We start from the raw sequence: 21,205 nt of genomic DNA on the forward strand, positions 1-21,205 counted from the left end.
TCGTCTCATCAGCCAATGGGGCCACAGGCAGGATTCTCATTCCGATGCAGGTCCTGCCGATGAGGAATGAATAATGGTTTATAAATGCAACTTCCGAGTAGCACAAAAAGCGAAAGATTGCTTCACTTCTCGACGGGTGAAGCGGAAGATGAAGCTTCGGGTTAGGATTCGCAGAATTATCCAGGTGCCGAAAGCTGTGCCGCCCTAAAAGCTACAGATGTGCTCCCATTAGAAGGAAATGTCAGTGTCTCACGCAGAAAATAGGGCTAAAAATTAATTTCGTACATTACTTGTTTGTAACCATTTTTACTAACACGCAGCGCTTGTCAAGTTCATTCCAGGGTGAGTTATTTTATGGCGGATGCGGCTGTAACCAAACACGTGCCTACGGCCGGGTATGAATAGAGAGCCCACTAATATCAAAGCGAGCAGTGTCGGCCACCGATATTGACAGAATCCGACAGCTGCGTCTGGCTAGAGTTACTATATAGGCTACTATATATTTACTGTATAGCTACTGTATATACTACATAAAGCCTACATAGTAACTCTACGTCTGGCGGCATTACAGTGCCAAGGCATTTGCGTGTGTTAACTAAACATATTCGAGGGAAGGAACCAACGGAAGTCACTTTTACGGCTGCTAGTCAGAAATCTGTATAGCCACGCCGCCTTGTTTTCCTCACTCTGCAAGCGATCAGGCATGGCTGACGGCGTGGAAGTGCCGCTCGGCGGCCACTCAGCACGCCTCTCTATTCTCGTCGCGAAGTCAACACGCACGCACAAATACGTACAAAGAGAAAGATGGGGCCGCGTGGTAGTCTGCCGGCGGCTCTCACGGGCCGGCACACGGCCGAGCATGTGGGCTTCTCTTCTTCCCGGTGGTGTCACGTGGCGAGCGGTCCGTCGGCGCGGGAACGCGAGCCGGCAGGTACAAGTAATGACGCACGCCGTCAGGAGCGAGAAAAGGAATCGGGCGACGTTGCATTTGGTTCGCGAGCCGGCCACGGAATCTGTTGCTGCTCCTGCTGTTACTTCTTCGCACGCTGCTTAGCAAAGCGTGTCCCTTCCCTCCCTTTTCTTTACTGCCGGAGCATAAAAACCTCCTCCTCGGGCCTGGTCGTCTCTCTGCCCCTGTTACGCGGCTGCAATGGTCACCCTTCTTGCAATCGCCCCGTTGGCCTTCTTTTGTCGTCCATGTCGAACTGCTGGCGCTCACTGTTTCTCTCTAGTTTTCTACTTCGGTTAGCCGTCGTGCGTCAGCGAGCCCAACGGAGGCGAATCCAGTTTCTCAGGCGCTAAGTCGGCCGTCGCCTCTTCTTTAAGGGCAACACGAGAAAGGCCAGTTCGCATCAGAGGCAGAGGAAAAGAATTAGTTTCCCCGAAAACCCTCCTCTGCCGTGGCCTGTGGCCTCGTCGCTTCGGGCGTCAAAGGTGACGTTCTAAAGCGTCGTTGGGCTATTTGGCGACCGAGGCGGAATTGTGTATACAGAAATGCTGCCAAAGCCTATTAGCCAAGTCTTGAATCGTTCCGAAAACCTCCAACTGCTGAGTAAGGAGACCAAGAGTGCGCGGTGAAAAAAAAAAAAAAAAAAAAAAAAAAAAAAAAAAAAAAAAAAAACGTTCTGCTGCGTTTTTTATTATTATTATTATTTTTTTTTTGTTTCGAGCCCTATACCCACCCGAGGAAAGCAGCACAGAACACTCGTAATGTTCCAATGCAGAAAAGACGCATATCGACATTCTTTTTTTTTCTTTTTTTCCAGGAACCATTTTCGAATGCAACAGACTGCTTTCCGACTGGGAAATTCAACAGTCGTTGAAACATTTCTGCCTTCTTTGTCTCGCTGTTTATGACTGAAGTTTGTGTGATCTTAGTTTTAGCTGTGCGAATTTATACTGCAATCCCCTGTCTTCTCTGGCAAACGCAAGTGAGTTTGTACAGCTTTGCAGCCGATGTAATCTTTAGTATATGTTTATTCTTTACCACAGATTGCTGTACATCACTCATGCACTAGTTTACACACGCATTTTGTAATTTGTATACTCCTGCTTTGACGCTAAACGGTGGCTGGCAGCATTGTAAAATAAAATAAATTTTCACATTTTCATGAATTCAAGAAGTATTCTTTCCCGTACAAGCTGTTCATGGTTTCAGAGCCGACTAGGGTAAATAATTCACATGCTCGGTTTCGTTTAGAGTTTAAGGTCCGAAAGCGACTGAGGCTATGAGAGACGCCGCAGTAGATATCTTCGGAAATTTCGACTACCTGGGGTTCTTTAACGTACAATGACATCGCACAGTACACGGGCGCCTTCTTTTGTAGCGAAAGCTACATTGGTCCCGAATGAGGAGTTTCGCGTAGCGGGAGGCACACAGTCGTTGGCTAGCAACCGGCGCAGCTGGCGGACGCCGCGCGCTCGCCGCGCCATCTGGCAAGCAAGAAGCAACCAGAAGCAGAAGATGACTCGTCTTTATTGCAACAACAACATAGCTAAACATAGTGAGTAGCGCATCTTAATTCTCCTTCTGGAGCGTGAGGATGATAGTAGCGATGATGATATAAGCTAGTCAGCGGCGCATTTCGGGCGAGCGTCTACTCAACATTGGACAGGATTGGATTGGATTAGATTAGATTGGAATCGATTAGATTGGACTCGATTGTGCTGGTTTGGATTGAATTGGAGAGGATTTGTTGGATTGCATTTCACTGGAATGAAGTCTACTTGATAGGACTAGATGTGATTAGATTAGAGTGGGTTAGATTAGACTGAATTTGATTGGGTTACACTGAATTGGATGGGGTTATATTGTATTGGAGAGGAGTAGGCAGACAAGCATCAGGTACACATGCTTTCGCTACGTATATCCTGGCCTAGCTGACCTCAGCCACGACCAATTCTTGATTTTTCGCCCCCATCGAAACGCGGCAATAGCGGCCGGGATTCCATCCCGCATCCTTTGGGAACAGTAGTGGAGCTTTGTAACTACTGCCCCATCGCGGTGAGCCAATTTGCGTGAGAGGAAGTAAGTTAATCTGCGCTGCTGCTGTTCGCATACATATTCGATATTCATTCTAGCACGAAGGTGAACGACATCCTTGCAGTGAAGAAAAACCACATGCGAAATCCCTTACCCCTTTTACGTAATGTGCTAGCAGTGCAGTCTTAACTCTGTTTTCCTTTTGGATATATTGAGACTATGCGCAAAGACACGGCGAAACTACACAGCAAGGCTTAAAGGTAAGCTGAAAAGTTAAAAAAAAAAAAGAAAAAGAGTTCTGTGCGGCATTTTATAGTTTTTTTGTTCGCTGAACAAGACTGTCACACTTAAAAAATGCAGGAAGAAGCGCAAACGGCTGTTTTTACAATAAAACGAGCACCAGCGGGACAGCCCTCCAAGCAAACGCCGCGGTTGTCCGTAACTGGCAGGGCCCATCATGACGTCAAGCTCGGTGTGCCAGGCCGGCGCCGGCGGTGTACGTTGCTGCGTGCGCTTTGCTTCAGGGGACTTGAGAGCTCGATTTAAAATGTATTGATTATATATAAAACACCTTGAACACTTACCGTACGCGTTCGAGCAACCAGCAGTGCAAAAAAAAAAAAGTAACAGCTCTACGAAAGGCGCTGTAGAGTACGTCGACAGCGAAAGCAAAGTCATGCATCATATTTGCGCGAGTCGAAAAGCGCAAGAGCTGGCCCGCTTTAACAACTGCACTTTACACACTAAAGCTCGTCTCAGTAGCAACAAAAGGAATAGGCATTGTATATGATGCAATCATAGTCGACAGCGCGCTTGTACAACCTTCGAGTATATCTCCCAACGGCGCAACGACAAACGCACGCGTACTTTGCAGCTAGTTTGCGCGGTGCGCTGCTCAACACAACGCCGAAAATGGTGCGGCCTCAGCCGCATCATGAAATCAGACATGTTCGCAGCACCTGCAGCGCCGGATGAAGCGAGCTTATCGGAACGGTGCCGGCAGATAGCGCGGCGGACGGGCGATCTGGCTGAGCGCTCTCCCTAGGCAGAATATCCTGGTCGTCGCGGCGACACAGCAGACGACGCTTAGAAATTGAGCAGCGTTGTAGTAAACGGGCTACTCGAAGAAAATGCTACTGTAAATCACTTTGTCTCACAATGAAATGAAGATATCAATAATCACTGCGCCTCCTTAGAAGATGAGCTAACGTATACAAGAAGATCGGATGAGTCGCGACGGCACCGGCGACTGCCGCTACACAGCTGTGAAGAGAAACTTGCTTGTATCGTAGTTATCCTACCAGCATCTCGGTACAGATCAGGGAACCTCAATAAGGGTTAATTTTTGACATCACGTTAGTCCTGGGCTTATTATTTAAGACAGCAATATATTTGAGCAGGCTTTGTTGACGCTAGCGCAAGGTACCCACTGACAGCTTGAGGAAGGCGCGGCCAGTGCGGCATGTGGCAGCAGTGCTGTGTTCGGACGATGCTTGAGCGCGCTGTTGCCGCGCGATCAGCACGGCACTCCCACTGCGTTTTAAATGACTATTGCAAATGCAGCTTCTTTCTACAGATTATGCATTTCGTTTACTCTACCTAATTGGTATTTAATTGTTAACGTAGCCGTGAACGGCGGCGAGCTGTGTAACAACGGTGAAACGTTTCAAGTTCTGTATCCTCGGTTAAGCGTAACGACAATCAAGCCAGCCGTGCAACAAAGGTATTAACCTAATTATGTGCGGGAACAATGACAGAACGGCACTTGACTTCAGTTGCGCTGATTTAATTGGAATCTCAAGTGGTCGCAATCGCTGACAAGATTCGATTATCGTCATCGGCACGAAAATCATCAGTGCAAAATACAGCTGATTCCATAGGCAAGATTTTTTTTTTCCTTGTCATGACAGAGGCCCACAGCGCCGAAAGTTTTTGCCCACTGAGCAAAAGAGGCTCTCTAATCGGAGGGTGTCGAAGCGCGTGGCGCGCCAGTCTGCAACAGCTACGTATCTGCTCGTTGACCTCATGGGATCTTTGAACACGCGGAACTTTCAGCACAAAACGATCGAACTGGAGAAGACAAACGGCACCAGGAGCAGACTGCGGAGATCCGTCGATCACCAAAGCGCAGGATGGAGTGAAGCAAGTGTGCAAAACGCGCGGCCGGTATTCCGAGATTGACGTCGAAACTGTTCCCCAGTTTCGGCGCCCCGCCCCCGTCGCTCCCTGCAGCGACGAGAGTGTGACTGCAGCGCGTTTTTAACAAGCGTGTTCTGTTTTTCTTATCGACAGAAATGAAAAAAAAAAATGACAAACTTGATTACCAGAACCCTTTCTTTCTAACCGTCGAATTTCATGCAATTGGAAAACCGTTTCAGCTTCCCTTTAAAATCACGTTTTTAAATCCTAACACATACTGCAGTTTTGTCACCTAGCATTCTATTCTATTTCTAGTGTTTCTCGACAATGTCGACACATGATTATACGCAATGCCTAGAATTTTATTCGATGCAGGCTTTGTTTCTATTCCTATTCTCTGTAATGGGCATTTGTCGGAACGTTTTTGTACGCTGTCATTGCCACGGCTTAAATTCTGGAGGGTCTCGGAGAGTCTGAAGACGCCCCAGCAGTATTTAAAAGGGATCTGAGACCTCCTACACTTGCATGTATAGGGACTGCGTGAATGCTAAGCAGTCAACCGTTTTGTTTGTTTGTTTGTTTGTTTGTTTTTGCTTTCTTCCTGTGATCGATGGTGAGAACATTTCTTCTCAATCCTTTCAAAAAGTTCGCAAAAGTTTTACTAAGAATCATTAACATTTCTTCTAAAAACCTGAGACGGAAAAAATAAAACTTTGGTCACATTACATAAAGGTTGAAGCTGGTGTATTCTGCGCACGCGCCAACTCTAGCTGATTTCACCGGTTCGCTTCACGGAAGGAATTTGTCGCCAGTAAAACAGATCCGCCTCGCTTTCGTATATGTTTGTTTTCGTGTCGTTATATTGCGGATAAATAATTATTGTTTATTATTTTCCCTCACTTCATTGACCTTGTGTTAAAAATACAACTAAAACTGGTGCTTCTTCCATAAAGTGAATTTGAAGCAGCAATTGAAGCTGATTTGTTCGCAGAAATTTTTATACATTTATTTACTTTACAAAGCCTCCATCGCTCGAGCACGTCGAGACTACTCAGAAGCGTTACCTTTACCCTAGATTACAAGAGTACTACAAGGTAGTGGTTTCGCGAAGAATATCACAAGCGTTGCGATTGCCCAGCTGTTTTACTGTGAGCTGTTTTACGTCACACACTATCGAGCACACTGTCAGAGAACGGAGATCACGTTTTTAGGTCGTGCCATTGTAGTAAAAAACCACCTTTAAAATTATTTCTCCCTTTTGTACCTGTATATAAAGCCCTGCGCAAAGAAAGCAGTCGTTTAGAAAGCTGTGAGGTTACTTTTTCTGTGGTCTTTCTTAAAAAACAAAAATTAACAACAAAGGTTATAAATTTTTTTTTTTTTTGGGGGGGGGTGTTTACGGTATATGCTGCCAGCGTGATGCAAATTTACACTCTCTAGCTTGTCTACTACCTCGTTTAAGTCAGTGTCTCAGGTACTGATTCGTCTGCATTGTCCGCTATTACAGTTTCAAGCCTGGAGACTGCATAGTCTCAGGTGGCGAGTACGCCAACCGGAGAGCCAGAACACCTGTAATAACACAGCAAGACTAATACTAATAACACAGCATTGTTATTAATGGTAGCTTTAAACCCATGGATAAGCTCACGTGCTTATCAATACTTTATTAACAGTAGCCACTTGGTGTTACTTATTAGCAATTATGAGCAAGTTGATAAATTGTCAACAATAGTAAATAAGTTTGTCCTGTTGCTTCGCTTCAACGAATATCTCGCATGAGGCAATAGTTTAGTGACGCTAAAAAAGGCTGAGTCAACTTGCTGCAGACGTTATCAACTGTCTTTTACTATAAAGCCCGTTAGCCTTAGTGGCATGGGCAGAGCCATATTATTTTTTATTCCTTTTCAGTCTCAAAATACTCCATATGTTCAGCCATAGGCAATGCAGGCTGGGCATCCTTTTTTTTTCTTCTGCACACTTATGTCTTCACTACAGCCTGTTGTGCCAAAAGCTGGGCCGACTGGGCATTATTCTTTTATTGTTGCTGTTGCTGCTCACTCTAACGAAGGTATTTTACTGCAAGCCCTCTGTGACGGTTAGAAATGAACAGAAAACCAGTTGAAATATGCATTCCTGACAGATGTCAATATTAAACTTCACTTAGGAAAGAACTAAGGCACTTTATATGGGCAAAAACGTGTGACAAACTCTCAAACGTCGACGTCTTCAGTAGTTCTTGCGTTAAAGGCAAGCTTTAGTTTAAGCTTGCCTTAGACTTATACATTGCCTACCGTTCCTACCAGACGATCCAATCATTTACCTTTAGACGTGAGAAACGCAGGCGCTGATCTTTTTAGCTCCCTGCATCACCAGCAACATACTTTAGCTGTATTTTCAAGGTCACGAACAGAAATGGAGCAGGCCACTGCCAGAACTACCGCTATACCGTGATGACGCCCACGAAGGCAAGGCTTGTAATGGTTACGCGCGTTCAGAAGAGCGTGACGAGGAGCCCGCTCAGCGGAAAGTGGTGCCTCCCGTCGGGAGGTTTTCGTTTCGGAGCCATTCGATCACAGGCTTTGATTATGAGCCTGGAGTCAGCACGGGGGCTGTAATTATCAGGCGGGTGCATTATCCATAGCGAGCAAGCGCGACAGGGCTCCAGTTACCGGAAGTTCGCGCTCGGCCTAGCTGGGCTGCTGCGGGGTATCGCGTTGCTTGGAAGATCAATGAAGGCACCCCCTACCCCCTCCTTTTAACGCCTGAATCTTAATGAAGCGCCACCAATCAACTTCACCAAGTGAAGGAGCTCGGAGTTAGGAACGCTATAGAAGGTGCGGAGCGATCGAGTTACCGCTTCACTTGCAGAAAATGTGGATCTTATTTGGATTTGCTCTCTTGGCACGTCGAAACAAAACTGCAGCTTCTCAATGAACTACAATGGGGAGGGTTTTAAACCCACTTGACCGCTGTGAGCGCTGTATGAATGCCGGCAGAACGGCTGCATTCACGCAGTGGGGTGTAGTGCTTCGGCACGCGAAAATGTCTCTCCTTCGTGAACACACAAGTTGACAGGGAGAGTATATATCGAAACGTAGAAAGAACGTGCTCAAATTTTCACACCACTCTCTCTTCCGGCGTTCGGGTATAGCGGAAACTGCTTGCAGAACAAAAAAAAAAAAAGATAAACTTTGACAGCAGGGCATATGTCACTTGCTTGCATAGACTACGTATGCTGTGCACCGAAAGGGTAATACACAGGCGTTTCTTTTTTTTTTTTTTTTTTTCGTACTCTGGTTTTCTCTAGAGATGAATGATCCTTTCAAATGCTTGTACAGTCATGTTCATGGACGGCGATCTGTATCGACTGGAGCGCCTATATAGGCGAAGCAGCTTAGACCAATTGTCAGTCAATTGTGCTGGAAGACAAATTTTAAATTATTGCTAAATGCCATCAAAATACGACGAAAGTCAACCAAACCCACGGATGAACTTCGAGTATTCCTTCATAATCACTGGTGACAGTTGCACCTTCCCACTGTTTTCGAGCCATCAACTATCCCGCCCTCCTCTCCAGAGGATAGCGAGAAAGCGACCATTGCTCCCCTGATCAGCCCCTTAATGATTTTCAACGCAGTGTTAGCACATAAACTGCGTATTGTTTTTTTGTTTGAAGTTTGGTTTGCTTTATTGGTTTAACGTCCCAAAGTGACTCAGGCTATGAAAGAAGCTGTAGCGGAGGGCTCCGGAACTATCGATCACCTGGGTGGTTTAACGGGCACTGACATCGCACAGCACACAGGCCCCTTGCTTTTCGCTTCCATCGAAAAGCGGCAGCCGCGGCCGCGATTCGATCCCGCATCCTTGGGCGCAGTAGTTGAGAACCGTAACTACTGTACCACCACGGCGAGGCTTGTCTGAAAAGTAGTGATACAAACAAGTGTTGCATTTCAAGGAGTGTTTATAAATACTCATGTTTGTTTGATCTGTTTTATGGTCTTTGTAGGTTTTTTTCCTCCATTTGCCATCGTTGGCTTGTTTGCACCCAGAGCGCAGGACAGCGTATAGCGGTAAAGGCACATGACAACTAGCGAACGTTATGCTGTCGCGCTGTGTGGCTAACTCTTTTTAGGAAAATGCACTCGAGATCGTCTCCCTCTGGTTTCTCGAACTTTCAAAACAGTACATAATTACACTTTGTTTTCAGTGGCGCCGACGTAGCGAACCTATGCAACATATGACGCGAAAGATGGCAAGAGGCAAAAAAAAAAAAAAAAAAAAAGAAGAAACGAAAGCAAAGGGGGGAATTGGCTACAAGGGACTGTCGGAGCCTTTCTGAGGTGCGCACGACAGTTGACCTTCGCGAAAGTTGAGCTTAAAAGGCAGATCAAGTGATTGCTTTTTCCCTGAGCATTAGGTCTATCTTTGGAACGTTAGTGTGCAGCGATCGCCACTAACGAGCAGTGACGCCCATTCGAATGCAGTTTTCAGCACACATCGGCAAATTATGAAAGTACGGCCATTGTAATACAAGCGGGAAAGGCGAGATGATATGGTTCGTTGATCGTCGCATGCTTTAGGCGGCCTGAAATGAAGCCGAGTCAATGATTGGTATGCGCACTCAATTCTTTCTAGACTGCTTTGTGCGAAATCACGCTGTCATTCTAACGTTCTCGGGACCTCTGTAAACTAACCGCTCAGCGGAACTTGTTAAAGGTATACAAAGACGCACACAAATAGTTTTTCCCGTGTTAATATGCTTTTAATGTTGAAGTAGTTGGCTGAATTAGAACAGAGAAATACAGTTCGCGCTACGTTCCTGACGTGTCAGACAAAGCAACAAAATATCGTCTTTGTACAAAGCAATCAGAAAACCCGACGTTTCTTTCTCAGCTGTATACAGGAGCCTTATGGCACCTCAGAATACCGAGAGATTTGCAAAGGTTAGAAGAAAAGCGCCCAACAATGTGCACTGATTTAGAACTTAAGGAATGACATAAACATAGCTACGCTACATAACTTAGAAGCAACCCTCGTTGCATGGTTACTTTTAGCAACGACACTAGCTTTGCACTAGAATGTTCCGGCCGCGTAAAATTCAGGTATACTTCTAGACTCTTCATTATTGATTTAAACAGACGAAGACTCTACCTTAGCCGTTTTGACACCCTGACGCAAAAACTAAGAGCACGAACTCTGAAGCTTAGTGGATGCGCCAACTACCTAACATCACAAAATTACCTGGCCTAGAGAGAGAAAAATACCTAATCGAAAGAGCAACACCAAAAGAAAAAGAAAGAAGTTTCAAGCATCTGACTTTTATAATACACAAAGCAAAATGCTGGCGTTGAATCGAACAGGGCTGATTTGCAAAAACAATTTGGACAAAGGACCGATAATGCAGCAAGGAACAGCTTCTTACTTGCTACTGATTGCTTAACGTTTTGATAAAAAACAGAGGGAAAACGCGCACAGACATTTCCTTAGAAAATCAAATAGGTGAATTGATGAGAAAGACAATTTTGTGATCACGGGTGATTGTTCCTTTTTTGTTCAGACGTATTAGAGTTAATAGTGCTATAGACGGGCTGCCGGCAAATGAATCCTGTATTTGCCATCACGAAAACTGCTTCACTTATTTCCTGACTTTCACAACCTTTGATTTTTTTATTGTTAGCTTGTTTGTTTTGTGGAGTTTAACGTCCCAAAGCGGCTCAGGCTATAAGAGACGCAGTATTGGAGGGCTCAGGAAATTTCGACCACCTGGGCGTTCTTTAAGGTGCACTGACATCGCACAGCACACGGTGACGCAGTATTGGAGGACTCAGGAAATTTCGACCACCTGGGGGGTTCTCTAACGTGCACTGACATCGCACAGTACACGGCGACGCAGTATTGGAGGACTCAGAAAATTTCGACCACCTGGGGGGTTCTTTAACGTGCACTGACATCGCACAGTACACGGTGACGCAGTATTGGAGGGCTCAAGAAATTTCGACCACCTGGGGGTTCTTTAACGTGCACTGACATCGCACAGTACTCGGTGACGCAGTATTGGAGGGATCAAGAAATTTCGACCACCTGGGGGTTCTTTAACGTGAACTGACATCGCACAGTACACGGTGACGCAGTATTGGAGGGCTCAAGAAATTTCGACCACCTGGGGGTTCTTTAACGTGAACTGACATCGCACAGCACACGGGTGCATTGCGAATCCCGGCCTCGGCGGCCGGGATTCGATCCTGCATCCTTGGAAACAGTTAGTCGAGCGCCGTAACCACTGCGCCACCCTGGCGGGGCGATTTTTGTACTATACTCGTTTTTAATTTAGAACAGTGAGTGGGGTGAGATACTTTTACTTTTCACTGGCACTTTCCAATATGCATCTCCATATTCCCGGGCTGCTACCTCTTCGAACTCACGGCAGCGCTAGCGCGGACTCTCAGGTATCCCTGCCGTCAAGCTCTGTGGTTAGGGCGCTCTACTGCTGAACCCAAGGACACGGAGGCGAATGCCTGCCTCGGCGGCCGCTTTTCGATGGAGGCGAAAAGCAAGGCGCCCGTGTGCAGTGCGATGTCAATGCACGTTAAAGAACCCCAGGTGGTCGAAATTTGTGCAGCCTTTCTTTACGACGTCCCTCATAGCCTGGGTTGCTTTGGGATGTTAATCCCTATAAACCAAACCAAACGAAACCGTCAATCAAGTGTCAGCTTACCTTTCCGACGGATGTCTATTAGCATGTTAAAGGTCCTTGATTTCAGCTGAAGCCGTTTCACGCAGTTGACTAAGGAATCTTGTGTCGGCCACAATGGGTGTTTATCTGTACTATATGATTTTGCATGCGGTAGTTTGCTCTTCTGCGTTCTCTCGAGCTCTACCGGCTGAAAAACAAACTTTTCTCTTCAACTGCTCACACGTAGTTCGTGACGGCGACAGGCGCTTGCTGAAGCTCCTGGAGCACACCGGCCACTTGGGATGCGCATCAGGCGCGCCTCATTAAAACGGATTGTGACTGGAGCAAGGGCAGCTGCATTCACGTGCGTTTTCGAATAGATTTTTGCATAGCAGCAGATATTTCTCGCGCTTAGCACTGGATGCTGCTGTGGTGAACAACGTCATTTCAGGAAGAAAAGTGGCTAATGAACTTTTCATCATCAATTCGTGCAGGCAGGCCTTTGCATCATGTAACCGCGAGAGTTGTTGCGCAGCAGACTGAACACTTGATATTAGGTCATTTACAAATGGCTGAGCGAAAATGAGTGGTCCTGCACGAAATAACTGCCGCTTATAGGTATAGTCGATCATGTATTGGAGCCGCATAGACAAAGGAGTATGATCATAGAAGATCCTGTCCTTTGTGTTTTTCCACGCTAGTTGCAATGTCCCAGTCATTAACGCATAGACCAAAAAAGGCTTACCTATAAGATAGCGGGATCGAGAACTGGCAGTGGTGACAGTATTCCCATGGAGATGAAGTACAAAGAGCTTCCTTGTGCTGTGGTGGATGTCAGTGCACGTAAAAAAGCAAGCAGACCAGGTGTTATGAGTTAACCCGCCATCTTCCACTGCGCGGCTTCCGCCAAAGACACTGTAGGGTGCAGCTTTTGGAAGTTATACCTCATGCCCATTCCAAGAAAGCATTTATTGCTTAATTCTTGTACGTTTGGACCTAACAACAGATACGACCCGCATGTCTCCGCGCCATTTACGGGAGTTGCTTTTTATGTCGTCGCATGTGCACAACACTGATCATTATGCAAATATTCGGATGACTCGCGATTATCCAAAAAGATGTGAACCGAAAATCAAGTTAAAGAAAAAAAATTGGAGGCAAGTTCGCCTTAAGAGTGCAACGCGGATGCGTTAATTGACCTTGTCATCGCGTTTTCTGCATGTATTTCGATACCTCCTCGATACTACCTCAATACCACTTGGACAACTTCCTATGACCTGTACATTGCATTTTCTTTTTATATTGGGAAAGGGATTTCCCTGTCGATGGCAACATCAATTTGTACGTATATAGTTACTATCTCCTAGCTAGCATTGCTAAAATTACGACTAGCACTAGCATTATGTCTTCAAGACATGCCATTAAATAAGAAACGCCAGCGCCTTCACTGGGTCCATTTCCAACTCGCCTGAACGAACGAGCCTTCGTGGCCTATGTGCGTGTACGTGTTCTTGTCGCAATCGAAGGGCCTGCATTCGACCCACGAGACCCGCCACAATTAACCTCGACTCACTTTTGTGATGTTCTTGTTCGTCTATATTGCAGAATCCTCCTCATCAAGTTTGGCTTCTTTTGGACCTTTCCCTGAATTGCTTTGACTTTTTGGGATGGTCACGTCGTCATTTTTTTTTGGAATGCCAGTTTTTACCCAGGCGCGTGAGAAATAGTTTTGCCCCTGTAACCCATTGCTGACTACTTTTGAGTCGCACTGGAGCGCAAAAATAAGAAGTTTCAGCGCTATAAACAAAGGTGGCAAAAGCGCGCGAGTAAGGATCCTATATTTCAGCGATATGGTCAAACCTGCGATCACATTTTTCGAGCATTCTCTGCGCTTTGCGCACGTGTACGGCCAGTTGTGCATATACGTGAAATAATTTTCACACGCCTTTAGAGGCGCCTCTCAGGGCGCATTTCTAAGAAACTCGAGACCCCAAATAACAAGGCGATGTGCAGCGTCACCACCCTTTTGCCCGCCTTACTCGAACTGCATGAACACATACTCGGTTTTGGCGTTCGCCAGGCGAAAAGCGACAAGCGCAGATGCTTCCTTCCTACTTAAGTGAAAGAAGAACCTGCCTTTCGGGACCTTTGCAGGACGGAGAGCCAGAAGCACGGCAACCACTTTTTTTTGTTATTGTGTGTACGTGTGTGTGCGTGTATGTAGTGCACTTCCGTGTCAGCTCTTTTAAAGAGAGGAAAATAATAAGGAATGCGCGCTGCTCTGCCTTTGCCACTGCTTATACTTTGGAGTGCTGCCGCTCTTCCTTTCAAGGGCAAGGCAGCCGCGTACACGAAAGCTACACAAAGCCCGCTGAGTATCTCAGACTCAAAACAAAAATTTGCGAGTGGCATGGCAGATAAAGGCTTTCGGAATGTGTCGACCGACAGGCCGACAGCGTGCTCACCGCTGATGCCTTCAATAGCTGCGAGCAAATACAAACAAACAATGGAAACAAGGGATGTTTAACTTTGTTTCCAACCTCTGGGTGTGAGCTTTGTGTTTCGCTTATGAAATTTAATAATAATATTTTTCAAAGATAAACTCGCAATTTCCTCTCCACCAGCTAGGAGCGCACCATTTTTTAGTGCAATCCTCACCAGACGCTTGCGCCAGCGACGCATTGACGTCGGAATGCACTCGTAGTGAAGAATGAGATCGATGTCTCATTGAAATCACAGCACAGACTTTGTCTAACTCCGACAATTGCGCTAAAAGATATTCTTTTTACCATTCGGAAAACAGCCGCTTTCGATAAATCAGGCGCTCCAACAGACGTGATTCACAAACATGGCAAAATTTTAGAGACGCAGGTACAGACGAGTAAGCTCCTATGGTAGGACATGACGACAACCATGTCATTTTCAATCGAAAAACGTCTTGGCAGCGTGTATTATTATCATAATTCTGCACCCCTACCCCCCCCCCCCCCCCCCCCTTCAGAGGTAGCCAGAAAATTCCGACTGCTTTCAAAATAGCGTCGCCTTTGCTTACTGTTTTCTTTGGCAACGGCTTCATTTGCTATTCTGAAAAGCGGAAGATACGACGCCGTACATCCTTGAGCGCCTCTCGGCCAACTTCGACTCGGCGCCGGCGCTCTATTCTTCTCGGCTATAGTAGACTCAAAGAACGAAAGAAATAACGAATTCTCAAGACTAAAATCAAGGGGAGGTGTAAGGAGAATTAGAATAAAAATAAGCCGAGCCAAAAGAACGAAAGTAAAAAATAAATTCCGAAGACTCAAATGAAAGGGGAGGTGCGAGAAAAAAGTGGAAGAAAAATAAATTATCACCAATAGGTGCTGGCTCCACGGATGATGTTGACTAAAAATATTTAAGTCACCGAACGAAACATTCCTCAAGGATGCGACCCCCCCCCCCCCCTTCCCCCCATTTGAAGCAACTATACAACTTATTGCGTGCATTTGTGATTGCGTGCGCAAAGCTTTAACAAAAAGCGCAATAAAAATATAGGCGTTGGTACAGAGATAGAGAGAGGTAAGCCCATCAAACACTTCTTACTGTTGACGCTACTTCGTTGTTAGATAAAGAGGACAAGAACATTCTGCACAATGCTGTCTTTCGCGGCAGTAGGAAAACGTTTTCTTCTACAATTTTTGAAAGTGGTAAATTTAAAATTGCTTTCTGAAAGGGCGCCATTTCAAAGAAAAAAATACAATAAAGTAAGACAGGCCGATAAAATGATGTCACGTGCCGTAGTTTTTAACACAGCCGACAAAACTGTCGAAGGGGCTTAGCAAAGCACATCGAGACTTCTTATTTTGGCCCGAAAGCTTCGTTTGTTAGCGCCCCGATTTCCCGGCCATATATCACTGACAGGACGGAACACAGAAAATGGCTTTTTTTCGCGCCTGCTACCGGATGTCCCGTTTGTGGGATCGGAAAGTTTTGCGGTTTATAAACATCGAGCGAGATATATACACACATACAAACAAAAAGAAAACGACGCGTGGAATGTTTTTTTTTTTCTTTTTTGTTTTGTGCTCCGGGACCGCTTGGATTACCTTCATGTTGCGCGATGTGGCATCCTAACTTCAGTCATTCACTTTATCTGTAACTCCTGAGTATATGGTCGGGCTTTCTGATAGAAAATATGGGCCGTGAACTTCATATATATTTCTCACTTTCCTGCGAAGATATTGTGGAATTTAATTCAATGATGATTTTGGTTTGTGGCCTTTAACGTCCCGACGCGACTCAGGCTATGAGAGACGCCGTAGTGGAGGACTACGAAAATTTCGACCACCTGGAGTGCTTTCACGTACACCGACATCGCACAGCACAAAGGCGCCTTGCTTTTCGCCTCCATCGCGGCCTCCAGGGCAGGGATTCGACCCCTCGTCCTTGGGCACAGTAGTCGAACGTTCTAACCACTGCACCACCATGGCGGGTTTTAATGCAATGAGTGAGGGATGCAGAAACTAAAAGAGCGCCGCAGTGACACCAAAACTGTCTGCGCATTAATCTTACAGGTATTGAAGAATGGACACGTGGGTTCACATGGGCGTAATTGCTCCCCCCCCCCCCCCCCCCCCCCTTGAGATGTAGGAGTGCAAACAGCTAGGTTTTAAACAGCACAAACAGTTTCGCGAACCAGGGAACTATAAACTGACATGAGACGGCGCACGTGTTTGCATCTACTGAACGTTCTTCGGCGTTTCTATTTTACAGTTTTACTGTCACACCTTCGGGCGGTACTTAATAATGCCGCGTTTTGAATTAAATAGATGAAAACAAATAATTTTTTTTTTTTTGATGCTGACTTGAAACTCCTGAAATGAGTTTCGAGATTCTGGAAAAGCTATGTTTGAACAAATAAAAAAATATAAGAATGCTTCGGTAGTGATCGACTCAGAGCAAGCTATTGACGTCAAGGATTCCAACGTTGTGGAGTCTTCACAAATACGCAGCCCACAGTTTCCACAGTGATCATGCCGAGAAAGAAACAGAAGTTGTTTCGAGACTTCATGAGTGCTTGGAGTGATGCGTGCTGCACAAACAGGGAAGCGCTGTTGACCACGAGCCATGCACGGCAGCGATATTAGAGAGTTTTAGTATGCGTTGTGATCGCTGCGTACGCACAGCCCACGTACTTTGCGGAACGCTACGGCATGGTCACGTACATGCCACAGAAAGACTTTTAGTAGGGCGGAAGCGCATACGTACGCAGGAGTCCGAAAGCTAACGCGGCAAGCGCACTGGCCTGTGTAGTGCCATCTCGCAGCCATCCAAAAACTGAATTTTCCAGCGCAGGAACTCCTGCTTCTTTGTTTTTCCGACAGGCGAGAGATGAAACCCATGCTGCAAAGGTGCTGCTTTGGTTCGTCGTTGTTGCAGAGGATGAGGATATAATGAATAACTTTGACCGAATCGGGACACTACCCCTGCAAACGTTGTAGAAAGCAAAAATTAACAATACAACCCCGTGCAAAATTTAAATCCGAAGAAGCAAACCGTTTTTCCGAGAGAAACGATGTCATATCAAAGCAATTTTCTGAGTTCACAGTGCGCCTATGATGTCATCATTCAGTGCAAAGTAACTATGAACATCGGAGAATACACTGCAAAACTAACGAAGTCTCATTAGGGAGGCGGAGTATATTTAAAATGCCATGAAACGTATGCCGTAAAAGTCTGGAGCATGGCCCATGGAAGCATATGCAAAGAAAACTTACCAAAATAATTTTCCGGTTTAGGCCAGCACCAATGAACACGGCAGATGGTTAAAAGTTAGCGAATTGTTTGAAGAAAAAGTATCACAAAATATGCCATGACTTTTTTGGAGCCAAACAATATTTAACGTTCTTCGATGAACCTGCGTTGTAAAGACACGCCTGAAATCTAGCTGTCCGCTTTTCCGAGAGCTTCAACGTTTCCTCTTAAATGCAGCCGCTGAAATGATACAAGCTTTTAAGCTGAAGGTAGTCATCACTCGACACGAGAACCAACCGTGCACAGCAGCAGACGACCATCAGTCCGTCTGCTCACACGAATGTTGTTCGCGGTCGCCGGCGTCGTCTGCGATCGAATAGAGTGTCGGCTGCGCCGCTGTCTGCTACAATGGACCGTTCCCTTCTGACGTTTAAAATTGCGTTTTGAATGCAGTGTAAGGAATGTAGTGTCTATGGGCTGCTTACTTTGAATGACGGATATTACGAAAATTTAGAACATATGGCAGCTGAATACGAGAAGCTTCCGCGATTAGGAGAAGCACCCAGCGCATAGCGAGCGTGTATGCGGTATGTGTGGCTTCACAACAGAAATTTTAGCGGTGTTTACAAATAGATTACCCGTGGAATGACATAGCATACTTCGTCACACATTTATTCAAAGCACTTGCCAGCTTTTAATGATAGGCAGCCTCCATTGGTACTACACTAAACGAGAAAAATACTGCGGTAAGTTGCGTTTACATGTTTTCTAAGGGCCCTACCAACTCGCACCCCTATAAGTCTAGCAGCGTCACATAGATACTCCGCCTTTGAAATGGCATTTCATATTTTCCCAGTCTTTTCAAGGATGCTTGTAGTTGCTCTACACGAAAAAAAAAATAAATAAATAAAAGAAAAAAAAAATTATAGGTGCCCCGTAAAGACATAAAATGACTGAAATATTTCGCTTCCACATAATCTCATGGATGGTAAGCCTATACATTTCACCCCCAGTCTGCGGCAGGGTCGCGGGCGCCCCATTTGTTTGTAAACACGGCATTTGTCTATAGGTGTGAAGCCTACGGGAAACTTGGTACTTGCTGCTACAGGTTTCAGCGATCCTGGCGACGAAATACACCAGCTAGAAGCGTTCGCGCAGTGCATTCATTGAAAAAAATTTGTGTGTCGCATAAGGCACAATTTGCAATACGCGCCCTCTACCGCGGAGCAAGAAATGAATTAGAAATCTTTACTTCTCGCGAAACGCCAAATCGTCTGCAAAAAAAAAAAAAAAAAAAAAAAAAAAAAAAAAAAAAAAAAAAAAACGAACGTGTTGCGTGTTTGCTGCTTATCATGGGCGATATATAGCCAAACGTGTCTGTCGAGCTTCCTCACACACGAGAGCAACCCGCAGACGGATCAGGGAACGCACGCAGAGGTAGGGATTTCTGCGTATGCAAGCTACGTATACGTAGTAAGCAAGAATCGTGCTGCGTATGACACATGCGCAGTAAGCAGCACGCACTCCGCCTACGTGCGCAAGGGTTCTGCGTATGCTTACGTACGCATTACTAAAACTCTCTATTGACCAAGCTAGTAATTAGTGGCGTAACGTTACTCTGGTTTCACCGTGGGCTGCTCGGCGAATGCATGAGGAACCGCCATGCGGTGCCTAAACGTGGTGCATGCTGCTGGAGGATGTCCCTCGTTTGGTTGCCGTGCTAGCTGCAGCGTGAGTTACCCGTGGCCCACGCGGTTTTGGTGCAAGAGTTCGAATGCCAAAATGAGTAGCGAGCGTGAGCACTTTGATTCGGGCGTGTGAATGCTGGAAAAGGTGACGCATAGAAAAAGCTGACTCCATGTACGAGTAAAATACCAGATGGTGGCAGGGTTGAAGTGCTAGCTATTATTCTCGGCGGGTATTATTATTCGACTTGTCGGAATCACTTGGACGAATACCTTTAAGCTTCAGTTCGAAGGCTTTTCAGACTGTGTGCGTGGGCCAGTAGAAATCTCGTAATGAATTAAAAGTGCAGACATTACAGTAGATTTCTGCTGCCATTTCCTTCTCCTAGTATAAGATGCCGAAAGCAGGGAGACGGGGAGGGGATATGCAGCGCTCTGAAAACTTTGGAGGGTGTTCCAACAATAATCAATAAATTAATGAATGTTTGTTGGGTCAGGTTGAACGCGCCGAAATGTTGATGTAAGGCGGTAAAGTCCTGCTCGCTGTTGGCTTTTGCTAAGCAGCTCGCTTGGTTGTTAACTAAAGCAAATGAGCTCCTTTTGTTAAGCGTGCGCTGCGCATGCATTTGTAACTTTGCTCCAGCACTCGTAACTACGCGGGCCTACATGTTGATTTGATCACGGACGCTTTTTACTGACTGCCCTTCTCGGCCGCACGCTTGCTGTTCTTGCAGGCTTACGTACCTAACCAGAGCAATTCAGCTGAAGCCTTGGCTTGAATGCGCGCCGCAAAGCTCTATGCCACGCTCCTGATAAGCGCGGGTCGCTGCACCTTTTGCGACGACTGACTAAGGGATGTCACCAGCGGAAGATGAATGAATAGCTGTCTTACAAAAACTAAACTGGCGCTGCGTTCAAAGTTTACCTAGATAACAATGGGGTAGAGTGCGTTTTGAGCAATCGTAACGGTAAGCGGTTTGGAGCGGGATTAGGCAAAATTATGTTCGGAGTGAACGAAAAATAAACACACGGCCGTCGAGAGTTCTTTGCTTTCAAGGGCTGCCTGTTAAACGAGACGAAGTTTTATCGAATCACCGGCGCTCGTGACTGCGGCATATTTCGGCGAAAGTGGTTTCAGAGTTCAGAGAACTAGAACATAATGTAATTTCAACGGAGAGGAAACTGCCTCCGTTATTCTTGTTGTACTTTCACGCTGAGAATCTACGTGTACTCGAAACACACGCAATTGTGGCAGCGTAGGAGTGCAGCTTTTCGTTCGTAAATTTTGGCTGCTTTCTGCGAGAAAAATGAACGGCCTAATCCTTGGTACGTGTAGATTATTCCACTGCAGGAATGCATGCATGCTAACCCATTATCAGTTGTGATAAACAAAATAGTTCTTTTTTTTTTTTTTTTAGAAAACTTGCTTTTAATCACGCGTTTGCTCTGTATTGTCATTCAGGGTAGCGAATAAGGACACGGGTAACTGAAGTAAGAAATATAGTTCATACTTGTTACATCGACGTGTCGTGCAAGGATGTAATCAAAAAAGCAAGATGCACTTCCCGTAGTCACTTGATGTATGTACGTAGTTAACAGCTGTGATCCCGAGTGGTTCACGCATGAACACTACCGGCCACCATGATTTCTTAGCGTCGACGTAAAAGTCGCTGCAGATGATGAGGGGAACGCCCGGTGCCCGCGCAATGCATGTGATTGCATTCCTGTACTTCATAAACGACGGGACCATGAAATCTTCCTTTGAATGAATTATGTCCTTTTGGGTGGTGTTTGGCGAAATGTATATACACGTTATTACCGCGTCTCGTCCGCCGACGTCGCAATTGACGGCACACATATCAGCACTGAGCTTTGGCCTTACAATGACTGTGGTGTCCTGAGTACACGACGAGTTTTCTGAGTGCCTTTCGTAAATGGCGACGCCACCAGCGCTAATGTAGCGCTTGAAGAAGCTAACAGAGACAATCCATGAAG

General features: G+C 45.9%; 1 protein-coding gene across 2 annotated transcripts in view; it reads right to left on the minus strand.

The window, feature by feature from the left end:
- Window positions 1-21,205, minus strand: part of LOC146202854 (QRFP-like peptide receptor) — an 800,647-nt gene that overhangs the window by 221,911 nt on the left and 557,531 nt on the right. The gene's annotated exons all lie outside the window — the stretch shown is intronic.

This window comes from Amblyomma maculatum, chromosome 1, assembly GCF_055883805.1.
Source record: "Amblyomma maculatum isolate TAMU_Amacu chromosome 1, ASM5588380v1, whole genome shotgun sequence".
In the NCBI taxonomy this organism is placed as follows: Eukaryota; Metazoa; Arthropoda; class Arachnida; order Ixodida; family Ixodidae; genus Amblyomma; species Amblyomma maculatum.